Below are 18,030 nucleotides of genomic sequence, written 5' to 3' on the forward strand. Positions count from 1 at the left end.
TGCTTTCATTTATTAGTAAGAAATATAGAAGTGAAATTGTGATTTTTCAGGTTTTGGAAAACAGCTTAATTGAGTCATAATGTCCATATTCTAAAATTTGCCCAAGGCTTCCCTGGAGGCTCAGTGGTAAAGAACCCACCTGCTAATACAGGAGATGCTGATTCAATCCCTGCGTCGGGAAGATCCCCTGGAGAAGGCAACAGCAACCCACTCCAGTATTCTTGCCTGGGAATTCCCATAGACAGAGGAGCCTGGTGGGTTACAGTCCATGGGGCTGCAAAAGAGTCGGACATGACTTAGTGACTAAATACCACCACACAACCAAAACTTGTCCATTTTAAGTATACAAAGATTTTTTTATGTTTTTTTTTTTAGTTTTTATTTTTAGCTTTTTATTTTATATTGGAATATAACTGATCAGCAATGTTGAGAGTTTCAGGTGGACAGCAAAGGGACTCAGCCTTACATACACATGTATCCATTCTCCATCGGAGAAGTTTTAAAATAGTCATGCAAATGTGGGAGAGGAACATCATAAGATCACCTTCACAAACCAGTGACTCATACATTTTCTAAATAAAGGGAGAATTAACTTTGAAAGGTTAAACTATATCATAGAGTTTTATGATTAAAACAAAAATGAGCTTAGTATGTGAAATACATGGCACAAATATAGAGAGCATCATGCTAGAAGTCAGTGGTGAATGAAAGGATTCAATTACCAGACGTTTGCTCTGGATTTTCTAAAATGCAGATGTTCTGTTTCAGTGAGTCCGTTTATAGGACTATGGATAAGGATTTTCACGTGGATCATATGACTCCTATACAAATCGGACAAATGTCTACATAGCACGGTAATTTACCTAGCTTTTGAGCACCATCAGGACTAAGCAATTGTTTTGTTGTTTTTTTTTTTTTCGTTTATTTTTATTAGTTGGAGTAAGTTAACTCCACCTGGAAAAGACAGAGAAGTTACTTTAAATACAAATAAAGTGGCATTTTCCTGGAATCAACAGAAGGGGTGTGTGAGGGAAGCCACAGTAGGGGAGTATGTGATTAGGGGAAGGTTCTGTAGGGAGCCTTGAGAAAGTCCTCTGCAGAGGATTCAAGCAAGTTGATCACTAAAATCTTCATTTCTCCACCAAGCAAGGTGGGGGGCTCTATGAAGTGCCATCAGACTTTCTTCAAAGACTCTACTTTACCCTCTCCACCACCACCCCCACCTCCATCCCAATGAAAACTTTGCCTGCATCCCAGCATTAGGGAAATTAACCTCCATGGAAAAAATAAATTCTTACCTCTCGTCCCAACTCTCAACAAGAATACTGTCGCTGTTTCTTGCAAGCCCCACGGTCTTGTTTGACAACATAATGAGATCTGGTTAAACAGATGAAAAATGCCGTAACCTGAGTGTTTATCTCAACTCTGCCAAAGCTTTCAGCCCCCCAGGCATTTCCATCTCTGCAGAGAGGGTCAAGAACCTTCGGTGGCAGCCCATGGCTCTAAGCTGGCGTCTTGCTACACCACGCCACTTGGGCAAGAGCAGAAGGCAGGAGTTTCTGTCAACTTGAATTTCCTGAAATGTACTGGCCCCTGTCACGATCTCAGTGGTGTATGGAGGCAGTTTCTTCTTGCATGAAAACAGCAGGAGGGCAAGTTGGCAAGTGATGCTCAGCAGGGCTCTTCTAGGGCTGGCTGGTGTGTGGGGGCTGGGACCCCGCCAACAAATAAACCTAAGGGGGGCACCCTCTCGACATTCTAAAGAACCAAACTCCCAGTCTATGCAAAGCCTGTAATTCAGGTGACTGACCATTCCCTTTCAAGTCAAGTCTATAGAGAACACAGTAAAGGTTTCTGGGAAATTGTCCAGTTAATGCAAACAAGGTATACAGCCAATCAGGATAATTTGGAATGAAAAATTCAATTTAACCTCTGAATATTTAGTGTGAGAATTATTCTGACCCATCCAATGATTTCCAACCCATCCTCCTTGCGGTTTTACCTTCTAACCAGAAGTTTCTTTCCCCAAGGGGGGGATGAGGTTGCTCGTATCCATTTACACGGATCTTCCACCCAACTGAGCTCATTGAAAGCAACGAATTAGCATCTCTCACAGACCTTCACTCCTAGAAGATGCTCCATAGAAACACATTGGTTGAATTAACCAATTAATTGGTGAATAGAATAAAGTTATTTGAGAAAGGTGGAGAAGGAAATGGCAACCTACCCCAGTATTCTTGCCTGGAGAATCCCATGGACAGAGGAGCGTGGTGGGCTACAGTCTATGGGGTCACAAAGAGTCAGACACGACTAAGCGACTAACACACACACACACACATTTGAGAAAGAACAAAAAATATGCCATAAGGTTAGCACTTCTGCCTCCTGCATTGGCAAGCGGATTTTTTTTTTTTTAAGCCATTGTCACCACCTGGGAAGCTCATGGCACTGGAGAATCTCATGGACAGAGGAGCCTGGCGGGCTACAGTCCGTGGGGCTGCAAAGAATTGGACGCGACTGAGCACACACACGTTTGTGGTCTCCAGGACCCACTGAACAAGCCAGATTGTCTGGCACACTTACCAATCATACTCCCCAGAAAGGAATTTCTTTCACCTCAAGACAATTTCTTCAGCTGGAAATCAGCTTCCCCTATGCTTTCTGTCCCAGTATTGGTCAGTACCGCTGCTCAGTTAAATCACCTGTGCTTCTCCAGCACAGACTTGACTTTAACAGATGATCAACTAATTTCCTAAAAGACTCTTGGAGATGCAGAAAGATATCAGTATAACTAGATTTTCAAAAGTTTGGTAGGAATTATTTAAGCAAGTTCTTCACCTGGTAATTAATTTCTTTCAACAGTTTACTTTATTTTAGAATACACTGTATTGGACCGGAATGAACTGGATTGGACTGGATTGGGTTGGATCTGATTGAAACTGTTAGTGTTCAAGTGTTGCCTCCCCCTTCAGACTGCAAGCTCCTTGAAGGCAAAAGAAGGATTTTGAGTTTTTTACCCACCACAGAGCTTGGTGCATGGTAGTTACTCAATATTTGCAGAATAAACAAGTGAAAGCTATTTGGGAACGAGCCCGAAAAAATCTAAGACGTACCGGTCATTCATATTTGTCTTTGCCCTCCAGTGAGGTGGATGGTACTGCCCTTTCTTATTCTTTATAATGCTGAACGTCGTAACTGAGAGGACAGCCGCATACCTTAAGTGCCTTGTGTGAAGGCTTTGTGTATATTTGAGGTGAGGATTTCGCTTTCTTTTTTTAAGTGCGCATAAAGAAGTGAATCCCCAAGGATTTAGACTGGACAAACCGCCTTTCCCTCAGCCCATCCGACCCCAGGGAAGCCTTCACTGGGTACCAAGAAGCAGTAGAGAGAGTGGGGAACACACGGAGCAGAGCCCTATGGGGTCAGAGGCAAAACTGACCCGAATAAAGGAGACATGTGTCCCCATCCTTCCCTGCCAATGATTTCCCAATGTTAGAGCTGAAGTAAAGCTGCAATTTCCCCTGAAAATTGAGATGTCCCTTTTAAAAATGATCTCTCCAGTTATCAACGGGGCAGTGTGTGTCTTAAGGATCATTAACCTTCCACCCTCCACCCCGCACACCGGCCTCTGGGAGTGTCCATCTAAGAGGGTACCTTCCAGAGGGGGTCAGTATTCCCTCTTTGGAGCCCCCGGAACAAATGACTGAACAGATTAGGATGGATTAGACAGATAACAATTCAGACCCTTTTACAAGCACATTTTTCACTCGACACTCAAATTCCCTTCTGTGCCCCACAGTCTCACACAACCCAGCGACTGGATAGTATTACTGAAATATCTCTGCGCCAGCCGAGTGCGTGGAACTGTGCAAAGCCAGATGTTCTTGTAACCCTGTTTTACTGAGTTATTTATATCCATATAATATTTGACATTTCCTGTGTTGTTAAAGAGTTGGGGCCCTTGACGTATTTTTAAGAGAACATTGCCGACTTTTCATTTTTTTTCTTTGATGCCCAGCACCAGAAATAAGTAATATAAAGAAGGGTTGTATTAAACAGATGCTTTGCTATCCAGAGTCTACCTTATTTTAATGCCTTTCATCTTAAATGATCTTCATGAACAGAAAGATGCTAGAGTCGCCTGAACACATGAATTAAGCCTACAATAAATGCAATAAAAGTGCATGCCTGTGGACTTAAAATAAGTCAGCCAACAAAGGAAAAATTTTAATAAATATTAAAAATATAATCCACATTTCTAAGACTAAATTTTATAGAGTGCCGATACATGAAATATATTGTCCCTGAACTTGATCAATATGGAAAGGGCTAGTTAAAATTTTTCCAAGCTGAGCAAATTATTTGCTGGAAGATTTCTCTGGCAAAATGAAATAATGGAAACTTTATAGAGTTAAAAGTATTTGGTTGGTCCTGTATGGTAAAGATACTTAAACTGTACATGAAATTTGATATCATAGAGGTAATCTTTCTTTTTTTTATTGAGACAATCCATTCACAAACTATTCTTTCTATTTTGAAGATTTCCAAATTTTTAAAAAGCTTTCTTCTTTGTATTTAGGTTGGTACAAAAGTAATTGCAGTTTCAGACCATGAATTTTAAATCATTATAACTATGACAATCAACACATTTTTGCCAACAAGAAATAAGTTGCTTTATTCCTGTACAGTAAAAATCTGTGCTTTGGTATTCAATGAACTCTTGGAAAGCATTTTCTGCCTCCTTCTGGTTGTGGAAGTGTTTTCCCTGCAAAAAGTTGCTGAAATGCTTGAAGATGAGTTAGTCACTTGGCAAGGGGTTGGTGAATACGGCAGATGAGGCAAAACCTCGTAGCGCAATTTGTTCAACTTCTAAAGCATTGGTTGTGCGACATGCAGTCGAGCATTGTCATGGGGAAGAATCGGGCCCTTTCTGTTGACCAATGCCGGTTACAGGTGTTGCAGTTTTTGGTGCATGTCACTGATTTTCTGAACATACTTCTCAGATGTAATGGTTTTGCCAAGATTCAGAAAGCTATAGTGGATCAGATGGGCAGCAGACCACCAAACAGTGACCATGACCCCTTTTTTGGTGCAAGTTTGGCTTTGGGAAGTGCTTTGGAACTTCTTCTTGGTCCAGCCACTGAGCTGATCATTGCTGGTTGTCATATGCAGTCCATTTTTCATTGCACATCACAATCTGATAGAGAAATGGTTCACTGTTTTGTAGAATAAGAGAAGATGACACTCCTAAACAATTTTTTAAAATTTCTGGTCAGCTCATGAAGCACCCACTCAGTGAGCTTTTTCACCTTTCCAATTTGCTTCAAATGCTGAATGACCATGGAATGACTGACATTGAGTTGTTCAGCAACTTCTCACTAGTTGTAAGAGGATCAGCTCCGATGACGGCTCTCAGTTGTTTGTTGTCAACTTCCAATGGCCGGCCACTTCGCTCCTCAACTTCAAGGCTCTTGTTTCCTTTGCAAAACTTAAATCACCACTGCACTGTACGTTCATTAGCAGTTCCGGGGCCAAATATGTTGCTGGTGTTGCTAGTTGTCTCTGTGGCTTTACACCCCATTTTGAGTTTGGATTAAAAAATCGCTTGAATTTGCTTTTTGTCTAATATCATTTCTATAGTCTAAAATAAAAATATGTTTTATTTTAAGGTATTAAAACTAATGAAAGTAATGTCATTAGGAAAAAAAACATAAAGTGAGAAACGTTCATTAAAATGATGTATAACATAACCACCTTTATTTAATAATGTATTCAAATATCAAATGACAAAGTTCAATAATGTAAAATTGCAATTATTTTTGCACTTAACTAACAGAATGTGACAGAGAAGAGTCCTGGTTCCCAGCCCCATCTTGATATCATTGACTGCTCCATCCTGAAAGCAAAAGTTGTAGAAAAAGTGAAGTAAGATGTGAACTATTTGGGGGCTCTATGGTCTTCAGAGTTGCTTTATAAGCTTTTTGAAAACTCCCTACACTCATTTTGCCTGTTTAAAATCTGTCTCCTCTCCTAAAATTAGAGGAGGTATGAGGATACCACCTTTTGGAGACACTTCTATAACACATTCTGCCTTCCAGTGTATGACTTATTCCTACTTATACCCCACTCTGTGTCCCTCCTCACTCTCTGAAGCTGAGGACTTTCCTGATAAATGAAATCCTTCCACCAACTCAGTGAAACAGACGCCATGGCCTCATCTGAGCACACCGAGCCTGCTCACTCCAAGGCAACAGGCAAATCCTTTCTGAGTCCTCTAAGCTGTGAGACGTCTCTAGTCTTCAAATAATGGACAGGTGTTCTTGAAGCCTCTAGGTCAGGGTACAGGCTTGCTCATTTGTATCACCAGTTCCCTAGACCTTTACCACTGACCATGGCAGATGCTGTTCTGAGCCCTTCCAGGGTTGTTCCATTGCTACAGTTGGGACTGGGGTGTGGGGTCTGGAAGGCCAGCTCTGGACCCGTCACCAAGGGCTAGCTGGGTCTGCACCTCCCAGCTTCTTCTGGACTCTAACTAGACCACTAGTCTCTGGCTCCCACATCGAGATTGTTTCTGCCCACCTCCTGAATTCTTGATCTCAACACCCTGCTCTTTTCCTTGAAAGACTCTTTGGATCTTTTGTTCCATTCAGCATATATTGTCTGTCTTTACCCTTTTTTTTTTTTTTTTTAATACTTACCTTAGAACCTTCTTGTTAAGGCCACTGACAACCTTGGTCCAACTCTAGAAAATCTCCCATCAGGAGACAACTTAACTCATTGGGATGACAGTCACAGTTGTCAGTCATGGTGTTTGGGTAGAGGTAGAATTCTGTTCACAGTCTTCTCTATTAGCCTTCAAATCCACTCACCAAGTATATCCTTATAGCAGCCTTTCCTTTTCTGAAATATGAATTTGAGCACCAAATGCAATCTTCTATTTCCTCAGCCTGTCTCTGATAGAAAGAAGACTCAAGTCCCAGAGATAGTCCTCCAAAAAACTCAAATCCAAGAGATATTCCTCCAAAAAGCTCAAGTTCAAGAGCTACTCCTCCAGAAAAATCTAGCCCTTTCCTCAAAGATATCAATTGATTCACTAGTTGAACCCTAGAATTTATGAAACAGAAGTCCAAGGTTTGACTTTGGGGTGGAGAATTTCATTTCCCATAAAGACTTTCACACCTAAGCAAATTGGACCAATGAACACGGACAACTTAAGACAACCCATCAACACCACGTGGGAAACAAACAAACAAAAAATATTAGGATTGCTAGTAGTAAAATTCCTAAATGTGAGAACCACATGTTTAAGTCTAAAGAATGGCACGGATCCAGATAATGGAGAAAAAGAATAATGTGAATTCTAGAAGTGTTACAAGACATCCTTATGGAGTATCGCAGATGAACATTATGAGAGCTAAATGCAAATAAGAAAACATAAGCAAAGGGACTAACATAGTGCCTGTCTTACACTAAATACTCTGTGAATTATAGCTACAGCTATTATACCAGGTAGTCTCACCTTCAAATTAATAAATGGAAGCACAGGGAGCAAAAATTTGCTTCTGCCTAGCCTGAACCACTTCTCCTTACTTCTGCCCCTAATCTCTGTTCTCCTTAATCTCTGCTCTCAAAGCAAATACTGTTGATTAAACTGGTCAGAGCAGCCACCGTTCAACTCCCAGTTCCCATCCTCTGAGCATAACATTCAGAAATGCTTCAAAAACAAACATCTAGTCACCAGATGTCCATAACATCTGGCTAAACCCATAAAACTATCTTCTACACCACTAGCTCCTTCATAACTCCAAAGTGCGGGGAGCAGAAAAACGTATGAAATCTCGAATGCAGTGAAATAAGATCTCGACATTTTCATCGTTTTCATTTTCTTTCTTTCTTTCTTTGTTGTGTGTCCTGACTCCCTCATTGTTATTTAGAGGAATTTACAGGCCGTAAGAAAAATTTCAACTTCAGCATAAGATTAAAAGAAGACATTCTTATAGCCTGTTCTTTTTAAAGTTCTAACTTAAACTCCTATGAATGAAAAGGGAAGGTCCTGAGTGAAATGGGAAATCATGTGTATTATCATGATGTGTATAAATCAGAAGGAAAGGAAAGTGATCATATACTTTGCTGTAAAGAGATTTGATGATGGGAACCTGGGTTGGCAATAGAGGAGCAAAGATGCTGAGGTCAGGACCTTGGAACGTGTCAGTAGAAGTGAGCCTGAGGGCACAAGGAGGAGGGAAAGGAGCCTATGAAGAGACAGTCAAGCATCGTAGGAAGCTCAGTGCCCAGGGCAGGGTGAAGGGGGGCTGTAGGAACTGAAAGCCCGAAAATCATCCCTCTTTGTTTAAAAGGTGCTGACCTCAACTCTGGGGCAAGATCCTTTCATCATCAGTTTTGTGCAAAAAGCTTGTGGATACTCCAGTAGAAGGCCCCTTGACCAGGCTCTAGGATTTTGCTGAGCCTGAATGTGGACATCAAATTGTGAGCATTCCTTTGATAAAGACCCTCAGAACAGGATGAGTTGCCAGACTCCTAACTCAACAGGAATGGAATGGAAAGAAGAGGTTAGCATTGGACCTTGGGGAAGTCTAGACCAGGGTCGGTCTATCTCAGCACGATTGCCAAATGCGGCTAGATGATTCTCTGTTGTGGGGGCTGTCATGTGCCACTGGAGGATGTTTGAAAGCATCCCTGGTATCTACCCACTAGATGTCAATAGCACGTCATCACCTTCTGGTTTTGATGCTCAAAATGTCTCCATACGTGGCCGACAGTGTCCTGAGAGAGTGACAGGTGCAAAACTGTCCTCACTTGCAAACCGCTGGTCTTGACAGTAAGGAAGCCCCTGCCCTTATTACACGGAATCTATACCCACCTCCAAGATTTCAAGCAAGATATTTGACCACTTACAGATACAATTTGTGATCAGTAAACCACTATTTCAGACACCTTGATAGGTGCACTTATTTTAACAGTCCCAAAATATTGGAAGGACCCATTGTTTCCATTAATACCCCAACACACACACACACATACACACACACACACACACACACAGAGGGGTGATGAAAACACCTCCAGCATGAAACTATTCATTTCACAAGTGAGGTAAATAAGTAGAGTAGTTATCATGAAAGGGAAATATGTATTAACTTAAGGAGTTGGGAAGTGGGAAATGGCAACCCACTCCAGTATTTTTGCCTAGGAAATCCCATACGCAGAGGAGCCTGGTGGGCCATAGTCCATGGGATCATGAAGAATCAGACACAACTTAGTGACTGAGCACAGAACTTCAGGACCACTGCAGGAAACTAGATGTGACAGCATCAATGGCAAAACACAGAAAATGGGAGCAAGATTAATACAGAATGGAGAATTGGTAGCAATTTTTGTGCAATTGACAATTTCTTCAACACATGCTTCAGTTCAGTCGCTCAGTTGGGTCCGACTCTTTGTGACCCCATGGACTGCAGCATGCCAGGCTTCCCTGTCTATCACCAACTCCCAGAGCTTGCTCAAACTCATATCCATTGAGTCGGCAATGTCATCCAACCATCTCATCCTCTGTCGTCCCCTTCTCCTCCTGCCTTTAATCCTTCCCAGCATCAAGGTCTTTTCAAATGAGTCAGTTCTTCACATTAGGTAGCCAAAGTATTGGGGTTTCAGCTTTAGCATCAGTCCTTCCAATGAATATTCAGGACTGATTTCCTTTAGGATTGATTGCTTGGATCTCCTTGCAGTCCAAGGCACTCTCAAGAGTCTTCTCCAATACCACAGTTCAAAAGCATCAATTCTTTAGCACTCAGCTTTCTTTACGGTCCAACTCTCACATCCATACATGACTACTGGAAAAACCATAGCTTTGACTAGACAGACCTTTGTTGGCAAAGTAATGTCTTTGCTTTTTAATACGCTATCTAGGTTGGTCATAGTTTTTGACACATTCTTAGCAAGTATCATTATCCTCAGATACTAGGAAGGTACCCCCACATATCAGATGAATAATATTGAAAAAAGTATTAATTTTTCTAATACTTTTCCTTCATCTGCTAAATGGGAACACACTTTATAGGATTGCAATAGGATTAAATGAGCTCAGTTATTAAGGCAATTAGCACAGGGCCTGACACTTTATCACCTCTCGGTGAAATTAGCCACTGTGATTTTCATTATGATGGAATGATAGAGTTGAACTGACAAAGGGTGGTAATAACATTTGACACTATATGTTTAAAGCTCTGACTTATCTGACCCACACGTGGCCATGTGACATTGTTGCAAAGATGATCACACTCTTTTAACATGGGAATCAAACATGGAAGTTTGACCCATCTTGCTCCCAGGCCCATAATTAGTACCCAGTAGCCCCAGACTCCAGGCTAGAGCCTCAGATTCCTGTGTCCTCTTCCCCTGGGTGCACTCTAAGTATTAGTCACTCAGCCATGTTCAACTCTTTGCTGTCCCATGGACTGTAGCCTGCCAGACTCCTCTGTACATGAAATTCTCCAGGCAAGAATACTGGAGTGGGTAGCCATTCCCTTCTCCAGGGAATCCTCCTGACCCAGGGATTGAACCCAGGTCTCCGGCATCTCAGGCAGATTCTTTACTGTCTGAGCCATAGGAGAAGACTTCTGTGCTAAGAGTCTATGCCCCTAGATCAGCTAAGATAATTTCAGCTAAATGGCTTGAACGATAAAGAATTTTATTTGCTCCTATAGTGGGATGTTCAGAGGTTGGGCGGCTTCTAAGAACATGCAGTCAAGACTCTGGCTACGTTTCCCTGAGAGGCTCTCAAGCTGCCTTCCTTGAGGGCATCAGCCTTGTTCTCAGACCAGCTTCCTTCATGACCTTAAAAAGGCCATTGACAGAAAATGAAGCAGAGAGGGAAAAGGAGGTATTTACTGCTTGTCTTAAAAGTGAGAAAGAATGTTTCTAGGAGTCTCTGTGATCTTGGCCTCAAACAGGATAAGGTCTCATGACCACTCCTGAGCCAATCATGTTCAAGGAGGGAACTACCCTGGAGTCAAGTCGTGGCCCATCCCTGGAGTGGAGGGTGGCTCAACAATGCAGGATATGGCCAGTGCCAAAGAAGGAGGAGGGACAGGAAGGCATGTAGGCAGCCATCAGGCCCTCTATGGTGTCCAAAACTTAGTGCTTCCTTCTGAGAGTATCGTCCAGATCTGCTTCTTTGGGGTGATCGCCCTCCACAAAAACAGAGTTTTAGATGAATCTAATCTAGTAAAGAACCTGCCTGACAATGCAGGAGATGCAAGAGACACAGGTTTGGTCCCCGGGTCAAGAAGGTCCCCTGGAGGAGGGCATGGTAACCCACTCCAGTATTCTTGCCTCGAGAATCCTATGGACAGAGGAGCCTGGCGGGCTAAAATCCATGGGGCTGCAAAGAGTCGGACACGATTGACGCAACTTAGCATGTAGCACAATAAAACACTCAGCAAGAAAATGAATTTGGGGGAGAGTTCTGCAAGATCTGCAAGAATCATATACCCCAGAAGATCTCCTAGAGACATTTATCAAAAACAGGAGAAGTAACGAGTCTGAAGGAAGAGCAACCAAATGCGTGAAATCCCCCCAAATGTGAACATTCCATGTACTTGAATTCCAAGGACATCCCACCAACTGCTTCATGGTCTCTCCTGTCATTTAATTTGCTCCAAATAACAAAAAACAGCTCTGCATCCTCAGTTTGTTATTTAACACATTGCAGAGAAGTTGGCTGGCTGGCTTTTTATGAACAGTTTCTCCTCTGAAACATCATAAATCCTTAGCAGTTCTTCAAGTGTTGGGTTTACTCTGCTTCCAGGTTTTAGCAGCAGCTGATCCATAGATACGGCCTCCTAATGGCCTGAAGATGTCCCCTGAGAACAGGGATGAGGAGCTGAGAAACCACTTCCCTGTGAGCCGAAGAAAGACGGCTACTAGGAAATGCTTTCCTCATGGGTTTGGGGCTTACATTCAATCCTGTGCTGAAAGCCGCTGGTGGGAGGCAGAGAGAGGGAGTCCAGTGCCGGCAGAAGGGAGAGAGCATTTCACAGGTCGAAGAGAAAAGAGAAGCATGGAAGTGATGGGTGGGTTTTGTTACTACAGGGCTTCCTGTGCGGCCACCTTCCTGCCCCTAGCTCACACTGCAAGCGCTCCATGAATCCTCTAGGTCCTTGCAGGCCACCAGCTCCCCTGCACCTTGCCCCCTACCTCTCACCTAACACAAGCCCTCACTCACTCCCAGCTGAGCCCTAAGAAATAACATCATGAAGAGGAAAGACCAGCAGCCTGAGAAGGCTGAGCTTAGAGTTTCAATAACTCAATTGCCCATTCAGTTCTACCCAAAGCACCCAAAATGATAAGTCACCATCACCCCTGCAGGACATCCACTCTTTTGAGTACTATCCACTCAATCAACAAGTCTGGAACCACAACATCCAGAAACTAAGCCATCAGCTTAAGTCTCCATGAGCCGAAGAACCAAAGCTGAAGAGCAAGGAGGCAAGAGAGAGAAAGGGGGATGCTGTTGGTGAGATTTTTCCAGTCCACCATATTGTTGACTTGGGGACCCGCGTGCATGCACGGTGGGTCTCAGACCTTGAGCCCACCTCTGGGGTGCCATGGTCTCCTGGAGACGTTGGCTGCCCGGCCAGGCACAGTGGCTCCTTTTCGCCGCACACACGGACTCACTAAGTTCTGAGAGCTCAAGCCTTCTGTTTCTGTTTATTTGTCTTGCGTTGTGTTGTTTTATTAACCAGAACTTGAAAAGGAGGATTTCTTTGTTGTATTGCCATTTGGCAGAAGACTAGAGGTTACAGTAGCAAGCAGAGCCTAAACATTTTTTTTACTCTCGATGAAAGTTCCTTCCAGAGAGAAAAACGATATCCGATTCTCTGTCTCCTATTGAACCTCTGAAGGACTTCCCACACCTTACCTTCAAATAACAGAACCTTGGCCAAGGAAAGTGGAAAAACATAAATTTTTGCATGAAAAGTAAAAAATCAGAGGGTGCAGACAGGCCTGTGTCAACAGGGTATTTTTAGCTATCAGTGAATTTTTAGAATCAAGTCATAAGGCATGGTGTTCTGTACATGGACCTAGGGTGGGATTTTTTTAGGACCTCTGCTATCCCTGGCTAGTCTCACCTCATTTCAATAGTGGCTGATACCCCACTTGAAAGACTGGGAAAACAGAGGCCCAGATGAAGGGAAGTGTCCAGCATTAGTTTCCAGTGGTTGAATAGCAGAGATGATGATCTAGACAGGATAGTTCCTTGATAACTATAGCTCTTATGGCTGGGACTCCAACTTGCATCATTCTTCAAATCCATTTCTCAATATTTGCTTGCTATTCTGGCTCCCTCCCTAGAATTAAACACTGCCCCTTGGTTGGGCATGACTTCTGTCTTTCTCCATCAGAGACAGACTTCCTCATCCTTAAAGCTCAAAAAAGACAGAAAAGAAAAATGCAAAAGGATCTCTTCTGCAAGATTCTCAGAGTCTCTTTCCCAGATCCTAGCAGAATGGTTTTAAAACGGAGGGTGACAGTGAGTGATGGTCTCTGACTGGGCCCTGCTCCTTGTGCCAGGAGGAGATGAGTGCAGCGGCTCAATTTTCCCTCTATTTCCCTCAACAGTCACGGGTGGCTAAGTCTCAACGATCAAGCTGTGGCCGTTAGAGGCAGGAAATGGAATCAGAGAAGAAAGATGAAGACTTACCCACCATGGAGAGCCCCGGGTGCTTCAACTATTCCAGATCCCTGAGCCCCACCAGGTTGGCACCTGAACAAATCTCCCGAGCTCAGGGGCTACTGCACTTCGTGGACTCCTGTGAACCTGTGTCTGGGTCCCCACTCACTGATGCTGTCCTCAGCTTCCTGAAAAACTGACTCCATAGGATCAAGGAATGCACCTCGCTTTGGACTGAGAATCTAGTGATGTTGTTCCAGCCTGGTTCCCAATCAAGCAAAAAAATCTGAATGCAAATTGCTTCATTTTTGTCACCAGGGTTCACCAGCTCTGAGGATGGTTCTGTGGGAAGAACAGAATCTCGTGATGGTGAGACGGTGATAGAGAACTTTTATCAACATCGTTCACTCAAAGGTTCCTTTCTGTGGCCAATACTGCCTTTGATCAAGTGTTCCACGTGTGAATAATCTGTAAGATGACATGTCTCCATTTAAATCATGAGGACTTGGGGCTTCATAGAGGCACTAAAGTAATTATTGCTTAAGGTGAAATGTTAAGATTAATGAGCAAAAAGTAAGATCTCAAGGTATCCCCCCCCAAAAAAAACTTATTAATTACAGAGGGGAAAAAAAAAGTAACTTTACGGGGGTCCTAGTCAAGGTGCTCAAGATCAACATCACCAGCAGTGCATGTATCCCCCAGAATGATGACCTGTGGAAGACACCTCATCTCTATGTGTTCTTCCCCAAAACACATAGCCTCACTCTAATCATGAGGAAAACTTCAGACAAACCCACACTGGGACATCATACTTAAAACCTCACCAGTGCTCTTCCAAAATGTCAAGGTCATGGACTAGAAGGAAGGACTGAGTTACTATGACAGAGGGACTAGGCTCCGGAGACCCTACAGGTCAGTGTCATGTGGGTCCTGGACTGAACCCTGGAGCAGATCCTGAACACGGCAGGAAAACTGACAAAATTTGAATGTCTGTAGTTTGTGAATGGTGTTATACTGATGCTAAATTTTTCAGTCATGCCATGGTTATTTACATAATACGGGGACATTTGGGGAAGGGTATGCAAGCTCAACTCTACTATCTTTGCACTCTTCCTTTAGGGATGAAGGGAAGGGAAGTGGAAGGTCACATTGGGTACCTTAAACTTGGAAAGAGAAAAGGAAGTGATGAAGTCAGTGAATTGGCATTGTTAGTGAAAAATCAACCTCCAACACCACCTAAAGGAGATGGAAAAGTACTTTATTTCAAGGGTCACGTTGATAGAAACTCAACAAGGAAATATGAGATTAGAGGTTAAAAGATCTGGGTTCTAGCCAGGCCCTGCAGCTCCCCCTGCAAAGTTTGACAAACTGCTTATGTAATTACTTAGATAATGTCTAAAACACGTTACTTCAGTAATGTGTAAAAGATGATTCCAAGAGACTCGGGTTTCTCACTTGTGATTCACTTTTCATCAAGTGCAAGTAAAAGATGGTGATAGCAATAATCATGTCACGTACTGAAAGAGCATATTTAAATATTGCCATAAAAAATGTAATTTCTGTTTCAGATTCTGTTTCTTCATCTGGCAATTGAATTTGAATTCTCTAGAGTCCTTTCTGATGGCATATGACTCTAAGGGCTGCATAAAACATATCATGTAAACATTCTGATAGTAGAAAAAGTCAAGTTGCCTATACACACTGGTGTCTCTTTGATAGAAGTAATATGTGAAATCTTTATTAGCATAAACGTCCTTTCAATAGCACTCTTATTAAGACTGGAACAAAAATAGAGGTGAGGAGAGACAATTCTCTTTGCAGAAGCAATATTTGTTTACAAAATTTGAAAAAATGCTAAACCGTGAAGTTTATAGAACAGCTTCCCCAGTGCGTTAAAATATTACTAATTTTAATATCACCAATTTAACGGTGTGAAGTTTGTCAGAGCATGTCAGTTTCATCAGTTTATGTCAGATGAATATTCACGCAGTACATATGTGTGAGTGAGCTTGTGTGTGTGTGTGTGTGTGTGTGTGTGTGTGCGTGTGTGTGTGTGTATTCAAGCAAGTAACCATGGATTCTTCTTTTCTTATTCCATGTATAGGAAAGCTATATGGAAAATGTGTCTGGAAAACAACCACCTCTGTAGCTCAAACGTACACCATTGTTGATCTCAGTGGGTGCAGTTGAAAATCACCTAGTTGGTGGCCTCAGCATCAGCAATGTGTTCCCTCCATCCTTGTCCCCTTTGGGGCAGGCAGGAAATGCCAGCCTCCTCACAGGAAAGCCTGTTGCGGTGAGATTTCCCGATTTACTTTATAGAAGCAAGAAGGCCAGATACAGGAGGAGATAAGCACTCAAGATTGCTAGCCCTTATCATCACTGGGTCCTGGGCCCCACAGCTATGACTAGTCTCTCTGCTCGAGATGCAGGCCAAAATTTATTTTGGTTCCAGATCGAGAGGACTGCCCAACTGAAAAAAAAAAATGTGATCATCACCCTCCCCTGTCAGTCCTTGCAAGGAAACCAAGCCAAACAACTTGCTGAATGGTCGCCCTGGGTGGTCTTCTGACCTGAGGAATTCCTAAGGCAATGAAGAAACTGGCTTTCCATGTAGCTGCACACTGCAATCAGCTGGGGGTGTGTAAAAGGATTGGGGTGCCCGCCCCCCTAGCTAGTAGCTAAAGATACGTTGCCCATTTGCCACTTGTCCAGCTAACTGGAGAAATGTTTGGTGAGCACACTGCTGCCTGGTTCTGATATTTTGCTGCTTGTGTCCCTTAGATAAAAATGTTCCTGGACTGAAAAAGGTAAGGACCTCAAAGGATAAGCCAGCCAGCAAAGGTGGCCAGCTGAGTTAACAAAGGACATTGGGACTAGCTGCACTAAAATCAAGCAAGTTCTGATTGCCACACCCAGGCCATCTCACTCTCTGGTCAGAACTTGGGGCAGAGGGCGAGAGGGGGCAGGAGGGAACACTACCCACTTGAAGGGGAGCCCTATGTTTTCAAGGTCCACTCCACACCACCCTGTCGTGTTCTGGACAATTCTTGTAAAAGAGAACCAAGGTAGCATCATGCAAGCTGCATAGAGAATGACATATAATTTCCTTCTTTTTCCAAGGCCAGCTTACAGATCCCTTCGAAACAATGATAATTCCTGGATCAAATACTCAGTTCATCTACATGCCACCCACCAGTCTGATCTTTTACAAAGATAAAATAGGATTTGAAATACATCTATGTTCCTCTTGCCCTCAGCCAGAATTCTAGGAGACATCTTATTTCACAAAGTCTGATTTAAAAACACACACCAAGAAAATGAAAACATACCCTCCACTTTTGATCTCTTATCTAAGAAAGCCAGGTTCCCTAGAGGAACTCACAAGGCAGGCAGTGGGTCTCCAGTGTTTATTGTGCTTAGTGGGGTACATTGTTTTGCGTGCATTGAAGTGATGCTGAGCCGCCATGCGCTCTTCAGGACCCCAATGTCCACTGTCTGTCAAGGTCACCAAAATAATAATAATGACACTTCAGACCAGTATTTGATCAGGCAAGTATTTACATAGCATCTTTTTCCTCTGGAAGTTGGAAGTGGTTGGCCAAAAGTCTCTCAGTTCTTTAAAGACTCTCCTCAGGCACGAAAATATGAGGAATATTGTTTATACGTGTGTGCTAAATTGCTTCAGTCATGTCTGACTCTTTGGGACCCCATGGACTGTAGCCCACCAGACTTCTCTGTCCATGGGATTCTCCAGGCAAGAATACTGGAGTGGGTTGCCATGCCTTCCTCCAGGGAATCTTCCTGAACTAGGGCTCGAATCCATATCTCTTATGTCTCCTGCATTGGTGGGTGAGTTCTTTACCACTTGTGCCACCTGGAAAGCCCAGTACTGTTAATATCTCTCCTCAATTTTCTATTCATCACCCCACTACTATCATATTCATTAAAAAAACTGTCAAAGACCTTCAAGCCAAACAGTATTGGCATTGGCCCAGCTTGGCTTTTTCTGTGTTTTTTTCTTTTCTTTTTTAAAATTAATTTTTACTAGAGTACAGCTGATTTACAATGGTGTGCTAGTTTCTGCTATATAGCAAAGTGAATTGGTTATGCATATACAGATATATTTTCTTTTTATTAAATTAAGGTCATTAAGGAAGGAAGAGGGCAAATAATACAGAATCCTATTTCTCTGTCCTATCCTAGGCAGTCAGGGTAACTCCACTCTCATTTCTGTGGCATTTTCTCAGAGAGTACCCCAAAGGTTTGTTGTTTTTTTCCAACCAATACAATTATCTTCTACCTCAAAGTTGCAAGGAGATGGACCAACTGCCCCA

The sequence above is a fragment of the Cervus canadensis genome, chromosome 29 (genome assembly GCF_019320065.1).
Source record: "Cervus canadensis isolate Bull #8, Minnesota chromosome 29, ASM1932006v1, whole genome shotgun sequence".
Lineage (NCBI taxonomy): Eukaryota > Metazoa > Chordata > Mammalia > Artiodactyla > Cervidae > Cervus > Cervus canadensis.